This window comes from Ursus arctos, unplaced genomic scaffold, assembly GCF_023065955.2.
Source record: "Ursus arctos isolate Adak ecotype North America unplaced genomic scaffold, UrsArc2.0 scaffold_16, whole genome shotgun sequence".
Taxonomy (NCBI): domain Eukaryota; kingdom Metazoa; phylum Chordata; class Mammalia; order Carnivora; family Ursidae; genus Ursus; species Ursus arctos.
This window is the reverse complement of record NW_026622830.1, coordinates 28,538,349-28,553,991: the sequence shown is the minus strand read 5'-3', so window position 1 is coordinate 28,553,991 and position 15,643 is coordinate 28,538,349. Positions and strand designations below refer to the sequence as shown.

At 39.0% G+C, this 15,643-nt stretch overlaps 1 protein-coding gene across 4 annotated transcripts in view; it reads right to left on the bottom strand.

The window, feature by feature from the left end:
• The window catches only part of PTPRA (protein tyrosine phosphatase receptor type A), a 151,773-nt gene that overhangs the window by 76,687 nt on the left and 59,443 nt on the right, over positions 1-15,643 (bottom strand). The window contains exon 2 of one of the 4 annotated variants that reach the window (XM_044385739.3): positions 3,975-4,145. The exons of the other annotated variants lie outside the window; for them this stretch is intronic. The gene's annotated coding sequence lies outside the window, so the exon portion shown is untranslated. The remainder of the gene's footprint in view (positions 1-3,974; positions 4,146-15,643) is intronic. 4 annotated transcript variants of the gene reach the window in all.

Here is a 15,643-nt window from a genome sequence, read left to right as displayed (position 1 = left end):
CCAACATGGGGCTCAATCTCACAACCCTGAGGTCATGACCTGAGCCAAAATCAAGAGTCAGACGCTTAACCAACTGGGCCATTCAAACGTCTCCAAATTAAAAAAAAAAAAAAAAAAAGATTTTTTTTTTTTTTTTTTTTTTAAACGATTAAAAAACATGAAGGTACCTTCCTGGACAACAGTAATATTCTGTATTTTGACAAGGAAATGCACTTGTGTATTTGCACATAAATTTCACTTCTGAAAATGATTCTACCCATAAATTAGTATCATAAATGATATGCAAGCTTAAGTATTTGGGAAGAAGTGTATTGATATAAGCAATTTACTTTGAAATACATTAAAAAGAGTATGAATGATGGGAGAACACAGGGAAGTGGACAGATACACGATACAACAAGTAGAATAATATTAATTATAGAGTCTAGGTGCTGGGGATGGACATAAAATTCTCTCAATTTTCTGTATATTTGAAAAATTTTATAATAAAAGGCTGATAAAACAATCAGTTCAGGGAGAACTGGCATATTACGGTATTGAATTTTATAATCCTGGGACAGTATTTTCTCCATTTACTTTTTTTTTTTGATGTTCTTCAAAGTGTTAACTGTATTTATTATTGTATTTTTGTCCTATTCATGTCTTCCTGCATTAATTCCTGATTAAGTTATATTATGCTGCCATTGTGAATGGAATCTTTTTAATTTCAGCTATGAGGTATAACAGACATATAAGTGATAAGATACTAAAAGTGTACATCATGGGGATTTGATATATATATACAATGTGAAAGGTTCCCCGCTATCTAGTTAATTAACACATTCATCATCTCACATCTTTTTTTTTGGTGAGAATGTTTACATCCTACTTTCTTAACAAATTTAAATTATACAATACAGTGTTATTAACTACAGTCATCATGTTTTACATTAGATCCTCAGACCATATTTATCTTCAGGCTGAAATGAATGGAATCTTTTAATGTTGTTTATTAAAACACAGCTTTTGCTATATAGGAAGGACACTGGTCTACTTCCCTTTCATAAACTACTCTAAAAAAATAATAAACCATGCTCATTAAAAGAAATACAGAGGGATATAAAGCAAAACATAGGTCTCATTCACCTCCTGCCAGTCCACTTCCCAAAAGTAATCACTCAATACTTTCTTCTATATCCTTTTAGAAATTTTCTATGCTATACCAGAATATAACTATACATTTTTTTAAAAGATCCATAAAAAGGTTATTACACATACTACCTACAGCTTGCATTTTTACTTAAAAAATAAATCCTGGGGGCACCTGGGTGGCTCAGCCGTTGGGCGTCTGCCTTCGGCTCAGGTCATGATCCCGGGGTCCTGGGATTGAGCCCTGCATTGGGCTCCCTGCTCAGCGGGAAGCCTACTTCTCCCTCTCACACTCCCCTTGCTGTGTTCCCTCTCTCACTGTCTCTCTCTGTCAAATAAATAAAATCTTTAAAAAAAATAAAAAAATAAATCCTGGACATCTTCCACATCAATACATCTAGCTACCTTTCTTTTCAGTGGCTACACAGTGTTTCATCATGTCTATATACCAATTGTTTTAACCAGTCTTTCTGTTTGCTTTTATTAAGCAAGAGTTAATTGTATATGATTTCTTTCTCTGTCCCATACATCATTTTTGATTAGGCAAGACTGGCCTGAGTAAAGACAGAATTATATATTTCAGGAAAGCCAAAATAATGGAAGAAACTCAAACTTACACATTGTTCATTTTTCAAAAAGCACTTGTGAATCATAATCCTTTGGTTAACTGTGAGTTAGAGAATAACTGAGCAGGGAGGCTTTGGGAGATGAGTCATGAAGTCTGGGCAGTTCCCCGATTTATCAGACACAATGGCACACACATTGTGTTTTCTCTCCTACTCTACCACACCCAGAAAAAGGGCCAATATACAATCCTTATTTCATTACAAAAGCATTTCTTAGTTTAAAAAAATTGGTTCCACTGCACATACGTTAGGGTGCTCAGTCAGGAACATTTAACACTCAAACAACAGAGGAAAACCAAGATGCCACTGATAATACTTAAAAGCCCTAGGATATACGACAAAGTTCTGAAAAACTGTAACTGTTGCTTTCCTGATTTTGAGGCTCTAAGAGCATTTCTTAAATGTTCTTAAAATTCGAATTCAGCATAGATCAGAGACATTCTGTCTACGGATGCATGTGGAGGCTCTGCACTTAGTGGTGGAGACATGGATGGTGGGTAGTGCCCACTAGCTGTTAAATCACTCACACTTGCCCTTCCGTCTCAAAGCCCCACGTGCACTGAGCACTCTGTATGCCTCCTCTCACTTAACCCTCCCCAACCCTATGATGCTGACACTGGTATTACTGCACTTACTGTGTTTATGTACCTTTGGGGGTGGGGGTGTTTCTCTTGAACTACAGAAATCTTGGATGTTAACTTTATAAGCAATTACAGATCCTTACATGCATTTCACGGGTAATTTATTCCAAATATACAACTTGCACCATTACAGGCATACTGAATATCTTCTAGAGGAAAGATTCCTTTGGCTTCAAGCCAAAGAGAAACACTCCTTGCCCAAACATACACTCCCTGTCACTGGACCCTAAGAGGTCCCGAGCGACATGCCATCCTCTCCTAAGAGGAAGAAGGAAGAAAACTGGGTGCTAATACTAAGGGAGAACACACCCCTTACTAAGTTAGTTGTAGACAAGTGAGTGACTAAATCCTGGCCAAGGAGTTACAAGCTAAAGCATATGATGAGATTTCTAGGAAGGCGGTTTTAAAAGGAAGGAAGGAGTTCCCCTATCCTCCCTCCTATAATCTGGAATTTAGATGTGATCTTTGGAACCCCAGCAGCCATTATGGACCCTGAAGTGACCTAAGGATAGCAGAACAGAGAGCGAGCTAGAAAGAAATCAAGTTCTCTGATGATACTAACTGCCATACCAGTTCTGCTTATTTTCAGATTTCATATATATGAGAAGGAAAAAAACCTGTTTTCTGCTCTATACAACCAATTCCAATCCTGATACGATACAACTAGTTATAAGGAATAAGACGACCAACTCTTAATGTTATGACTTGTGATGATCTAGGAATGGGAATGATGAAGGTGCTCTGGAATGTATTTTTCTCAGCCCTCCTGCTAGTAAGTACAATGCTGCATCCATTTGCTGAAGAAAAAATGTTTCAAGGAATCAATATTGTGAAGCCCCCACTAGCAAAGGAAAGCTCAGCCAATCTGCACACTGCCCAGAGTATAGACTTTGGCTGTGATAGCCTCCATTAAGAGAATATCTATTCCAAGTTAAGCATTCAATATTCAATATATTAGTGCTGATAAAATGTGATCAAGTGTCAGGTACAAATTATCTCAATTTTTGGCATTTTATCTCAGTTAAATCTCATAGCAACTCTACAAGTTACATACTTTTCTTAATTCCCATTTTGCAGATAAAGAAATTAAAAGTGATCACATAGCTGTTAAATTGTGTAAGTAGAACTCAAATTCAGGACTACCTGACTTCTCCTCACAAATCTTATCATGATTTGATCTTTTAAAAGTGTAAAGACTAGAGGCGCGTGGGTGGCGCAGTTCATTAGATGACTGACTCTTGGTTTCGGCTCAGGTCTTGATCATGGGGTCGTGAGCTCAAGCCCCAAGCTGGGCTCCATGCTCAGTGAGGAATGTGCTTAAGAAAGACTCTCTCTCCCTCTGTCCCTCCCCCCCAAAATAAATAACTAAATCTTAAAAAAAAAAAGTGTAAAGACTAATGTAGAAATATAAATCTTCCTAATGCCAACTAAAACTAATTGATTATTACTTCCATTTTATAGGTTTCTAAGCAAAGGGGCAGTGAATGTTTTAAATGTGCTCACAGTAATCAATCACTGATTTTCAAATATTCAATATATATGACTGTTTAAGTACTAGTCTTGATTTAAGTAAACTCACCTCTTTCACGGAGATGAAGCTCTTGGGGAGAAAGATATGATTCCACTCTCAGCCTTACTGAGGATGTCCCCCACGTGTGGGAGAAACAAAGAAGTGGCAGCTAGGAGTGTTAAGCTCTGCCCAGGCCTTCTCCTAGAGCTGTTCAGGTTCTCTGATTTGAGAAAAAGGCACCTAGAAGGAGGATTCAATTCCTTCAGCTAATAGTTCACTCAATCAACATTCTATTATTTATTATTAAGAGCAAAAACTATTTTTGCAACTACAATCCTTGGTTGCCATTATGTGCTTGGTACTAGTACCAGGCATTCTATACACTTCAATGCATTTAATCCTCACAACCACCTGATGAGTTAGATATCATTTTTCCATTCTACAGATGAAGAATTTAAAGATCACAGAGGTTAAGGAATTTCCTCAAGGCCACATACCTAATGAGTGGGCTATTAGGATTCCAAGTCAAGGCTTTTAAACCTCCAAAGCTCATGTCCTTGCCTTCACACTTTACCTAATGCTGGGAATACCACCAGACAGATGAGCTTTAGACACTGTCATCCAGTCAGTAGTAGTTTCCTAGCCAGTAGGGAGGCACAAATAAACAATTTGTTCAAACTCTGAATTATCACCTGCCAAAAATAGTGTTAGCTGATTAACATTAAGGTGAGGTGGTGAAGGAATTTCAGGGGAGGTAATGCTTGAGCTGAATTTGAGAGGATAAAGAGTAGTGAGCTAAGAAAATGGTCAGAAACAGTCTTTCAAATGAGAGGACTTGGAGGCTTGAACAAGCCTATCTGGATCCAGGAATGGCAAAGAGCTGGGTAAGGACATCAAGTTAGACGTCAATAAGTATTACATAAGTATAAATAAGCATTAAATGAATGTGAAAATGAGAGACATGAAAAGACTGGGGTCTGTGAGGATATGTGCAGGTACTACAGGCAGTGAGGTGACCAGAAGCAGTGATCAGATTCCGGAGGGGCTTATAGGTCACAATAAAAAGTTTTTTAAAGATTTATTTTATTTATTTGAGAGAGAGAGAGAGAGAGAGAGAGCGCGCGTGTGTGTATGTGTGCATGTGGGCGTGCAAGTAGCGTAGGGAGCAGGGGAAGAGGATCTCAAGCCAACTCTGAGCCAAGCACAGAGCCCGACGCAGGGCTCGATCCCAGGACCCTGAGATCACGGCCCCAGCTGAAACCAAGAGCCAGCTGCTCAACTGACTGAGCCAACCAGGTACCCCCACAATAAAAAGTTTTGATATTGCACTGAAAACACTAAGAAACCACAAAGGCTTTAGCACAAAGAGAATGACTGGAACAATCTGGATTTCAGAAACAATGACAGAACGGTGGCGGATCAACTAACTGGTGGGGTTTGAGGTTAGGAAGGCCACTGACTGAAGCCTTCAGGAGTAATCTAGCCAATAAACCAGGAGGACTTCAGGACAGGGCAGGAGTATCTAGGGGCTGGTAAGAGGATTTACAGGGCATGACATTGTGATTTATAAGAAATATATATAAATGTACAGACTTGGTGAATCACAATGTTGCATACCTGAAACTAATGTAACATTGTGTGTACCTTCAATAAAAAAAAAAAAGAAATTATATATACATATTTGGTCATTCAGATGACCAAAATATATTTCTCAGATACATTTGATCTTCATTCACAGTTCCTGGCTCACAGCATCTTTTGTTATATTTTGTCCCTTGCCTCAGTTCCTAAAAATGCTTCAGACCCATCAAGGTGAAATGTGTGTTTTATAATTCATAATAAAGCCTTTCCACCATAACTGGGTTTATATTAATGAAGGTGACTTTTGCAAAGCATCTAAGAATGGATACTAAGAATGCAAAGCATCACATCTAATTGTGAGCGGGACCAACCATGAACAGAAAGTTGGAACTTTCAGTCCCACCCTGATTTCTTGGGAAGAGTGGCTAGAGGTTGAATCAATCACCAATGACTGATGAATTAATCAACTGTACCCATGTCATGAAGTCTCTGTAAAAAATAAAAAAGAAGGGGGTTCAGAGAGCTTCCACACTGGCAAACCAGAACACTTCCATTTGCCACTGTGCCAAGCCCCAAGTTCCACAAGGACAGAAGCTCCTTTGCATGGGACTTCACCAGTGTATCTCTTCATCTGGCTATTGATCTGTATCTTGTAATATCTTTTGTAATAGATCTTTATCTAGTGAGTAAACAGGTTTTTCTGAGTACTGTGAGCTGTTATGGCAAATTAATCAAACCCAAGGAGATAGTCCTGGGAATCTTTGATTTACAGCCAGTTGGTCAAAAGTAGAGGTAACAATGTGGACTTGTGACTGGCAACCTGAGTTGGAGGGGGTCATCTGAACCGGAGGGAAGCCCTATGGGACTGAGCCCTCTACCTGTGGAGTCTGATTCTATCTCTGAGTAGACAGTGTCAGAATTGAATTGAATTCTTGAACACACTGCTGGTGTCTAAAAATTGTTTGTTGGTGTGGCAAAACCTATACACACACACACACACACACACACACACACACACACACACCATGTTGAATCCGATCCAGGAACCCTTTCACAGGGGTAGAGCTGAAGACTTAACAATGAGATGTCAGAGGTAAGGAGGGCCCAGGTGTCTGACTTAAGTGAATTATAATGCTATAAGCAGGAGGACCACTCTGGGGACATGACATACCATGGGGAAAGTAATAAGCTTAGTTCTGAACATGGAGAATGCACATGACGTACCTACGTGGGGCAGGGGTGCAGGGTATGAGGGTGGGAGAAGGGGCAGAATGGCAGACAAGCAATGACAGAGCAGCTGCCACGGAAGTCAGGCAATAAGCCAAAGGAGGAAGACAGCTGTAAGAGTGACAAAAGCAGCAATGAGAGAGCCAGGCAAGAGACATCTGACAAGCGCAAGAGGCAGGAGTAGGTGGGTGTGGGTGAGTCGAAAACTGATACATGCCATCAAGGGGGGGGGGGGTAGGAACAGCACACTGAATACTTACCAGGAAGAGAAAAGAGCTTGAAAACCTGCTGAAGGCTTCTGAAGATGGCCTAGTACACCAGAAATCGACTTTTATTACTATAGGTCTTCTCTTAAGAAAGGTAATATGGTAGAAAGGTCCAAAATAAAGGGAAGAGGACCCCCCTTTTAAAATTAGCAGAAGTCTGAAACCTGAAGAGATGCTCACTTTCACAGATGAAATTCAGGACCACCAAAACTATAAAATAGATTAAGTTACACCTAAGGCAAGATTCAGTCTGGGGCCTGGAGAGAGATGAGCCTGGAGGCAAGGAATCAGATTACTTCAATAAACAAACAAATTAGTTTTGTATAAATTTACATTGCAGACTGAGACAAAGAAGCATGTCGAAAAGTATTTGCTCTCTTTAAGCACACCTTGGAATAAGTTACTGGATATATGAAACCAATGTATAGTGCAGTTACATGCATAAAATAAGAAACAAAAACAAACCAGGGGCAATTTTGAAAAGGAAGAATAAAGTTGGAGAAATCCATTTACTCAAAGTTAAGACTCACTATACAGATACTGTAGTTAAGACAATGTGGTATTAGCAAAGGGATAAATATGCAGACCTATGAAATAAAACAAAACCAGAAGCAAATACACACAAATATAACCAAATATTTTTGACAAGGGTACAAAAATGGAGGAAGGACAGCCTTTTCAACAAATGGTGCTGGGAAAACTGGATACTGTACCCACATGCAAAAGAATGAAGTTGGTTCACTACCTAACACCTAACCTTTGATCAGTGGATCAAAGACCTAAACATAAGGGCTAATACTGTAAAACTCTTAGAAGAAAATATGGGGGGAAGCTTCATGGCACTGGATTTGGCAATGCTTTTCAAAGTATGGCACTAGAAGCACAGTTCAACAAAACAAAAAGTACATAAATTGGACTTCATCAAAATTAAAAACATTTGTACATCAAAAGTCACTATCAAAAGAAGAAAAAGGAAACCAATAGAAAATGTTGCACCTTATCAGGTGCAAATCACCTGATAAGGAATTGAAAATCAGAATATATAAAGAACTCCTACAACTCAACAACCAAAAAAGCCAACCTGATTAAGAAATGGGCAGAGGACGTGAAGAGACATTTCTCCAGGGAAGACAAATGGCCAATAAGCATACAAAAAGATGCTCCAATCACTAATCCTTAGGGAAATGCAAATCAAAACCATACTGAGACACCACTTCCACACGCCCATTAGAAAGGTTATTACTTAAAAGGAAAAAAAAAAAGAGAAAGATAAAAAGAGGAAAATAACGAGTGTTGACAAGGATGTGGAGAAATTGGAAATCTGTGCACTGTCAGTGGAAATGTAAAATGGTGCAGTCACTGTGGAAAACAGTAAGGTGATTACTCAAAAAATACAGAATTACCATACGACAGAGCAATTCTACTTCTGGGTATACATCCAAAAGACCTGAAAGCGGGAACTCACACAGATATTTTGTACACCAATGTTTATGGCAGCATTATTCACAACAGCCAAAAGGCCGAAGCAACTTAAGTATCCACTGACAGAAGAGTAGATAAACAAGATGTGGTAGATATATACACTGGAGTATTATTCAGCCTTAAAAAGAAAATTCTGACACATGCTACCACATGGATGACTCTTGAAGACATCATAATAAATGAAACAAGCCAGATGCAAAAGGACAAATATCTTTCGATTTCATTTATATTAAGAACATAGTCAAATTCATACAGACAGAAAGTAGAATAGTGGTTACCAGGGGGTGTTGGGGGGGTTCAATAGGTATAGAGTTCAGTTTTGCAGGATAAAAAGTTTTAGAGATGGACAGTGATAATGGTTACCACAAAATGTGAAGGAACTTAATGCTGTATATACACTTAAAAAGGTTAAAATGGTAAATTTTATACTATATAGACAAGAAAACAAACCACCCAATAAAATAACAGGAAAAAAATGTGAACATTTTCACCAAAGAGATATGTAAGGCAAACAAACACATGAAATATGTTACAAATCATAATCATTATGGAAATGCAGAATAAAACACAAAATATAGGGGCGCCTGGGTGGCGCAGCGGTTAGGCGTCTGCCTTCGGCTCGGGGTGTGATCCCGGCGTTGTGAGATCGAGCCCCACATCAGGCTCTTCTGCTGTGGGCCTGCTTCTTCCTCTCCCACTCCCCCTGCTTGTAGGCCCTCTCTCACTGGCTGTCTCTATCTCTGTCGAATAAATAAATAAAACCTTTAAAAAAAAACACAAAATATCACACTAAAGTGGCTAAAATTAAAAGACTGATAACACCAAGTATTATCAAGGATATGACGAAATCACAATCCTCACATTGCTCATGGGAATGTAAAATGGTATAAGCCGATTGAAAAATCATTTGTCAGTTTCTTAAAAAGTTAAACACAAACCTGCCATACAATCCAGCCATTCCACTCTTGGGTATTCATCCAAAAGGAATGTATGTTCATACAAAAGCTTGTACATAAATGTTCACAGAAGCTTTATTTTTAATAGCTGAAAACTGGAAACAACCCCAAAGTCCATCAATATATCAACAGATACACGAAGTTTGTTATATCCATATAATAGAATACTGCTCAGCAATAAAAATGAATGAACTATTGATACATACAACAACATGGATGGATCTCAAAATAATTATGCTAAGAAACAAAAGAGAGTACATACTTGTTTTAAAACATAGGTTTTATTATTATTCAGTTATGATGAGACCAACATATCAGATGATTGCCACTGAAAAGACAGTTTGTTATTAATAGTTCCCAAGAGGAGGTGGCATGCCACGTCATACAGGGGCCACATGAAGCACCAGGGTTGGTTAGGAAGCAGGGGGAGTGAGGAGAAAACATGAATAAGAACGGTTATTGGCTATCGTGGTTTCTGCAGGAAGAAACAGGCAGAGGCAAAGCAAAAGTGTTAGGATTAGCTAATCTGAATAAACTCTGGGGTTTAGAGGCTATCCCTAATTGCCTGATACCTGGCCTGGGGGTGACCCTGGCAGATAGTGACCTAGAATGTGAAAGCCCTATAAAGAAGGTGCTTGGGGTATGGGCTCTGAATTGGCTGGTTTGCATATGAAAGGCACACTAGCAGGAGAGTTGTTTACATGTCTAGAAATTGGCTAATCCTGAGAGGGGCAGTCCCTCTAGCGTAGGCAAGGCTACACATCAAAAACACATAGTTAACGCAACAATGCCTTATTTCATTTATATAAAATCCTAGCAAATACAAACTAATCTAGAGCGACAGAAAACAGATCAGCAGTTGGGGGGATGCCTGGGGGCTCAGTCAGTGAAGTGTCTGCCTTTGGCTTGGGTTGTGATCCCAGGGTGCTGGGATCGAGTTCTGCATCGGGCTCCTTGCCCAGCAGGGAGCCTGCTTCTCCCTCTGCCTGCCGCTCCCCGACTTGTGCTTGCTCTATCTCTGACAAATTAATAGATAAAATCTTAAAAAAAAAAAAAAAGATCAGCAGTTGGTTAGGGACAGAGGAGTGGGCATCAGCAAGAGGGAGGGATTACCAAGGGGCACAAGAAAAATTTGGGGGATGATAGGTATGTTCACACTCTCGACTGTCGTGATAGTTTCACCAAATACATGTGTCAAAACTTAATAAATTTTATACTTTAAATGTGTATACAGTTTATTGTATGTCAATTTTAAAGTTGTTTATAATTAAAGGAAAAATACAGAAAACATACAATAAAAAATTTAAAAGGCCAAAGGATGGTTCTTTGACAAATTAACAAAATAGATAAAAAGAAAAGGCATAAATTAATATTATTAATAAGTGGAAATAACTACAAATACTGCAGATGAAAACTGAGACTATTATCAACTATAGGCAAATAATTTTGAAAACTTAAAGAAATGGACAAATTTCCAGAAAAACGGAACTTAAAATTAGCTTAGAAATATTATAAAAATAAAAAACCTGAATATTCTTACAACTCTTTAAGAAGCTGAATCAAAAGTCAAAATTTCCTCACAAAGAAAACACTATGCCAAGATGATAGATGAGAAAAAAGGAGGGAATAATCTCCAATTCGTTCTAAGAGTAAGTGAAACGTGGCACTAAAATTAAACAAAACATTACAAGAAAAGTATAGTCCCTTTTCCACTCAATAACAACATAGATTCAAAAATCTTAAAAAAAACCTTAAAACACTAACAAACTGAATCTGGTATATAAAAAAGACAAACCACAATCAATCTGAGTTTATCCAAAGTGTACAAATATGTGTGGATATAAAATCTATATTAAAGAAGAAAGATCATATAATCATTTCAATTGATATAGAGGAAACACTGGCTAAAAACACATAAACTCATGATTTTTAAAAACCCCTCTGAATTAGGAATAGAAGACTTCCTTCACCTAATAAAACAGTTCCTGTTTTAAAACAACAACCCTAACACTGTGCAGCTATCATCTTCAGTAGGGAAACATTGGAAGCATTCCCTTTAAAATCAGGAATGAGACAAGATGACCCATCATCACTTCTACTATTCAATAATTTATGAGAGAGGCACCTGGGTGGCATAGTCAATTAAGCCTCTGACTCTTGGTTTGGCTCAGATCATGATCTCAGAGTCCTGAGACTGAGCCCCAAGTCGGGCTCCAGGCTCATCGGGGGTCTGCTTGAGATTCTCTCTCCCTTTCCCTCTGCCCCTCTTGCTCATGCCCTGTCTCTCTAAAATAAATAAATAAATCTTTTTAAAAAATTTATGAGAGGTCCTAGCCTTGGCAATAAGAAATAGAATCATAAAAATTAGACAGGATGCAGGGGCACCCGGGTGGCTCAGTTGGTTAATCCGAGTCTTGATTTCAGCTCAGGTCATGATCTTGGGGGTTGTGAGATCCAGCCTCATGTTGGATTCCATGTTCCTCAAAGAGTCCACTTGAGATTCCCTCTCCCCCTTTCCCTCTGCCCCCTCACTTATGTGCATGCTCTCCAAATAAATAAATAAATAAATAAATAAATAAATAAATAAAAATCTAAAACAAATTAGACAGGATATGATTTTCTGCAGGAATTAGGATCACTTACACAGAAAACCCACAACAACCTCCATGTAAATCCTAAGAAACAATGGGAGGTTGGGTATCAAGGTGACTAGAGAGAGGATTTTTTTTTTTTTTTTAAGATTTATTTATTTATGTATTTGACAGAGAGAGAGACAGCCAGAGAGGGAACACAAGCAGGGGGAGTGGAAGAGGGAGAAACAGACTTCCTGCTAAGCAGGGAGCCCCGACGAGGGGCTTGATCCCAGGACCCTGGGATCAAGACCTGAGCCGAAGGCAGATGCTTAACGACTGAGCCACTCAGGTGCCCCTAGGAAAGGATTTTTATACCCTAGCAAAACTAGCCGCTGATTTGCACCAAGGAAAGGGTTTGTTAGGTTACCAGAGAACTAACCAAATGTAAATGGGGAGGAGAACTCAGTGGGAAGGAAAGGAAGGGAGGAAGAGATAAGAGAAAGAATGGAAAAGTGAAGGAGTTTCAATCTGCCATCTTTGAGATTTTCTGTGAAGAATGTAGCAAAGTCAAAGGCTAAAAAAGAGGGTGAGACAGTGGGATAAAGTTTTAAGAAGTGATAAGACTAACACTGCTGCTGCAGAAAATGGCTGGAAATCGAAGAAAAGGGCCCAGTTGAGATGAGACCCATTTTTCAAGAATTCTTTTTTGGAAAATTCTCTAAGCAGTAATGGTTTGGAAAACACAGAATTAAGATTTGCTGGCTGAATGCAACAGAACTATAAGCAACATGGTTGAGTACTGGCAAGAGAATAGCTGAACTGCTGAACCAGAGTCTATCTTTGACAAGAACGGATGGCAGATACTAAAGATGATTCCAAAACATAAAGGACTAAAGTGACTAAAAATTCAGAAGATGTCAGAGAATGTCTTATAGTGGCAACAACTGGGCAGGTAAATTGGAAGGTCCCGAGAGACTAATTTCACCAGAATCATTTGGAATCTATTTAACTGATAGGCTACATAGTCCTTGAAAAATCAATAAATATTGTTAACCCTACGTAGTTATAGCTTCCTTGAGATGTATGGATCTCAATACCAGCACAATGCAAATCCTTTACTACCTCCAGATTATGCCACAAGCAGCTTGCTAAATACCCCTCCATAATTCAATGTTTACTTTCCTCCTCTACTCCTGTAGGCAAAACTTATTTAAGCCTGCAGTGCTGATTCTCTCCTTTCAAAAAATGTGTAGATTATTTGAAGCATTCATCAGCTTCCTATCCAACTGATTAAACAAAAATTTAGAGGCAAATTTTATATAAAAATAATTCTATTATCCCTCTCTCTGACAAATAAATAAAATCTTTAAAAAGGCGGGGGGACGCTTGGGTGGCTCAGTTGGTTAAGCATCTGCCTTTGGCTCAGGTCATGATCCTGGGATCGAGTCCTGCATCAGGCTCCTTGCTCAGCGGGGACCCTGCTTCTCCCTTTGCCTGCCACTCTCTGCTTGTGCACTCTCTCTCTGACAAAGAAATAAAATCTTTTAAAAAATAATTTTAATACAGACATTTAAATTTTGGCCTACAAACTTGGCAAAAATTAGGCTGCCAAGTCAGTATATCAGATACTGGCAGACACTAACTTCTATGCTGTGACATTAATCAATAGTGAAATCTCTTATCTGGAAGGAGGACTGTTCATATACTCAGTGTATGCAAAGAGTCCCTGCTGAGCGCACAGTGTGGTGTGTACTCTACGAAAGAGTCCAAGAGACAGGCATTGCAGGGGGAGGGTAGTTTAATTCTTTCACAATGCCTGTGGAGAGTCTGGGAGTGCTGAAAGCCTAGAAAACTCATGAAAGGCCCTTTTATAACCAAGATGAATGTGGTGCACAAAAGCAAAGTCAGATGACCTACTTAAAGCTTTGCATTTACTGACGAATTAATTCTCATTCCACGTTAGTCTCTTTCTAGAAAAAGAAAGCCTTACATAATGGTTGGAAAGTTAAGATACAGGGAGTATAACTCTACTAAGTTCCAATCTTTCCCTCTCAAACATCAGCTCAAGACCTAGAGTCTGTGGCCAGAAACAGAATATACTTCATAAGGCTCTGAGAGGTATACTCTTGTTTACCTCAGAGTAAAAATGTGTTCTCTGACTGCTGGGCTTTGAAGAAATTTAAGTTCTATAATCCATCAATCACATCAGAAGTTGGGGCTAATAATATTATGAGAGGAAATCTTACTCTTTTCCTGGACCTTATACAAAGCAAATGGATGGTACACCTGTCCTATAAGGCAAGGACAGCCTAAATTCCTTCAAAGTGGGGAACCAATCATTTGCTCATTTGTTCAACTAAGTTCTTTGTCTTGTACCACACAAGGATGGAGAGAGAGAAGCTCCTGCCCTTGAGGACCTCACATCTTAAGTGTTTTCTTACCTACCTTTCTCATGTTACCCAAAACATTTCAGGTTAGTCAGCAGAACTCGTATCATCCAGAAGGTAGATAAATATGGTCTTTCTTCATTTCGATTCATTTACTCTTTCCTTTAAATAGAGGCCTCCTAAGATGAAAAATTCTTATCTCATTCTTCTATGATTAATTCCCCATTAAAAAAATTTCTCTGATCTATTCTAATTTTGTTAAGTCAACAGGCACTCATAGAATGCCTACTGTATGTGCCAAACAGTGTAAACACTTGCGAGGAATATGAAGAAACCTGACACGGTCTCTCTCCTCACATACTCCTTTCATTACTTCCCATTCCACTTCCATGTGGTATTCTCGCCTTCCTCCCTTCGCTCCATCTGTTTTGCTTTGAATGAATAATCAGATAACTAGTGCAAGATCACAGAGTTACGAAGCCTGGGTGGCTCAGCTGGTTAAGGCAAGGACAGGATCGAGTCCTCTGTCAGGCTCCCCGCTCAGTGGGGAGTCTGCTTCTTCCTCTGCCCTTTACCCTACTCTCTCACTCTCTCTCTCAAAAAAATAAAATCTTAAAAAAAAAAAAAAAAAAAAAAGGTCACAGAGCTAGATCTAGAGCCTAGATTCATCAACTCCTAATTCACTAATCTTCTGAAGGAAATTGGGAGAAAAATGGTGGGGGATAGAGGACATCTCCCAGAACTCATTAATATAATTCCAAATCAATCTCAACTCGCCCTCCACTGCTCCCCCTGCCCCTGCCCCCACTTTTTTGGGTGTTATTCAGTCTTTATATTGGCACTTGCTTCTGTTTGGGAGTTTCTGGTCTCAGTTCTCTCACATCAGCCAGCCAGGTCTCAGCTTAAACGAAACCTGCTGAAGTTAGTTATGGTAGGACCATTCTCATACCCTCCCCACTCCAAATATTCACTACCATAGCAATCTTTTCATTGTTTTCATAGAACTTGATTGTATATACATTTATCTGTCATTTAATCAAGATTCTGTCTCCAGTGTAGATTAAAGACTATGTTTGCTCTGCTCACAGAACCTACCTAGCACTAGCAAAGTGCCCCACACATAACAGGTATCCCAGACAGTGGACTAAAGTAGCGACTAAACTCCTACTTAAAAGAATCTCAAGCCCTAAAACTGGATGAAAATGATTCAAGACCCCTAGGCAAGGCCAGAAACAAATGTAAATCCTGTCTAGAAAAAGATATCAT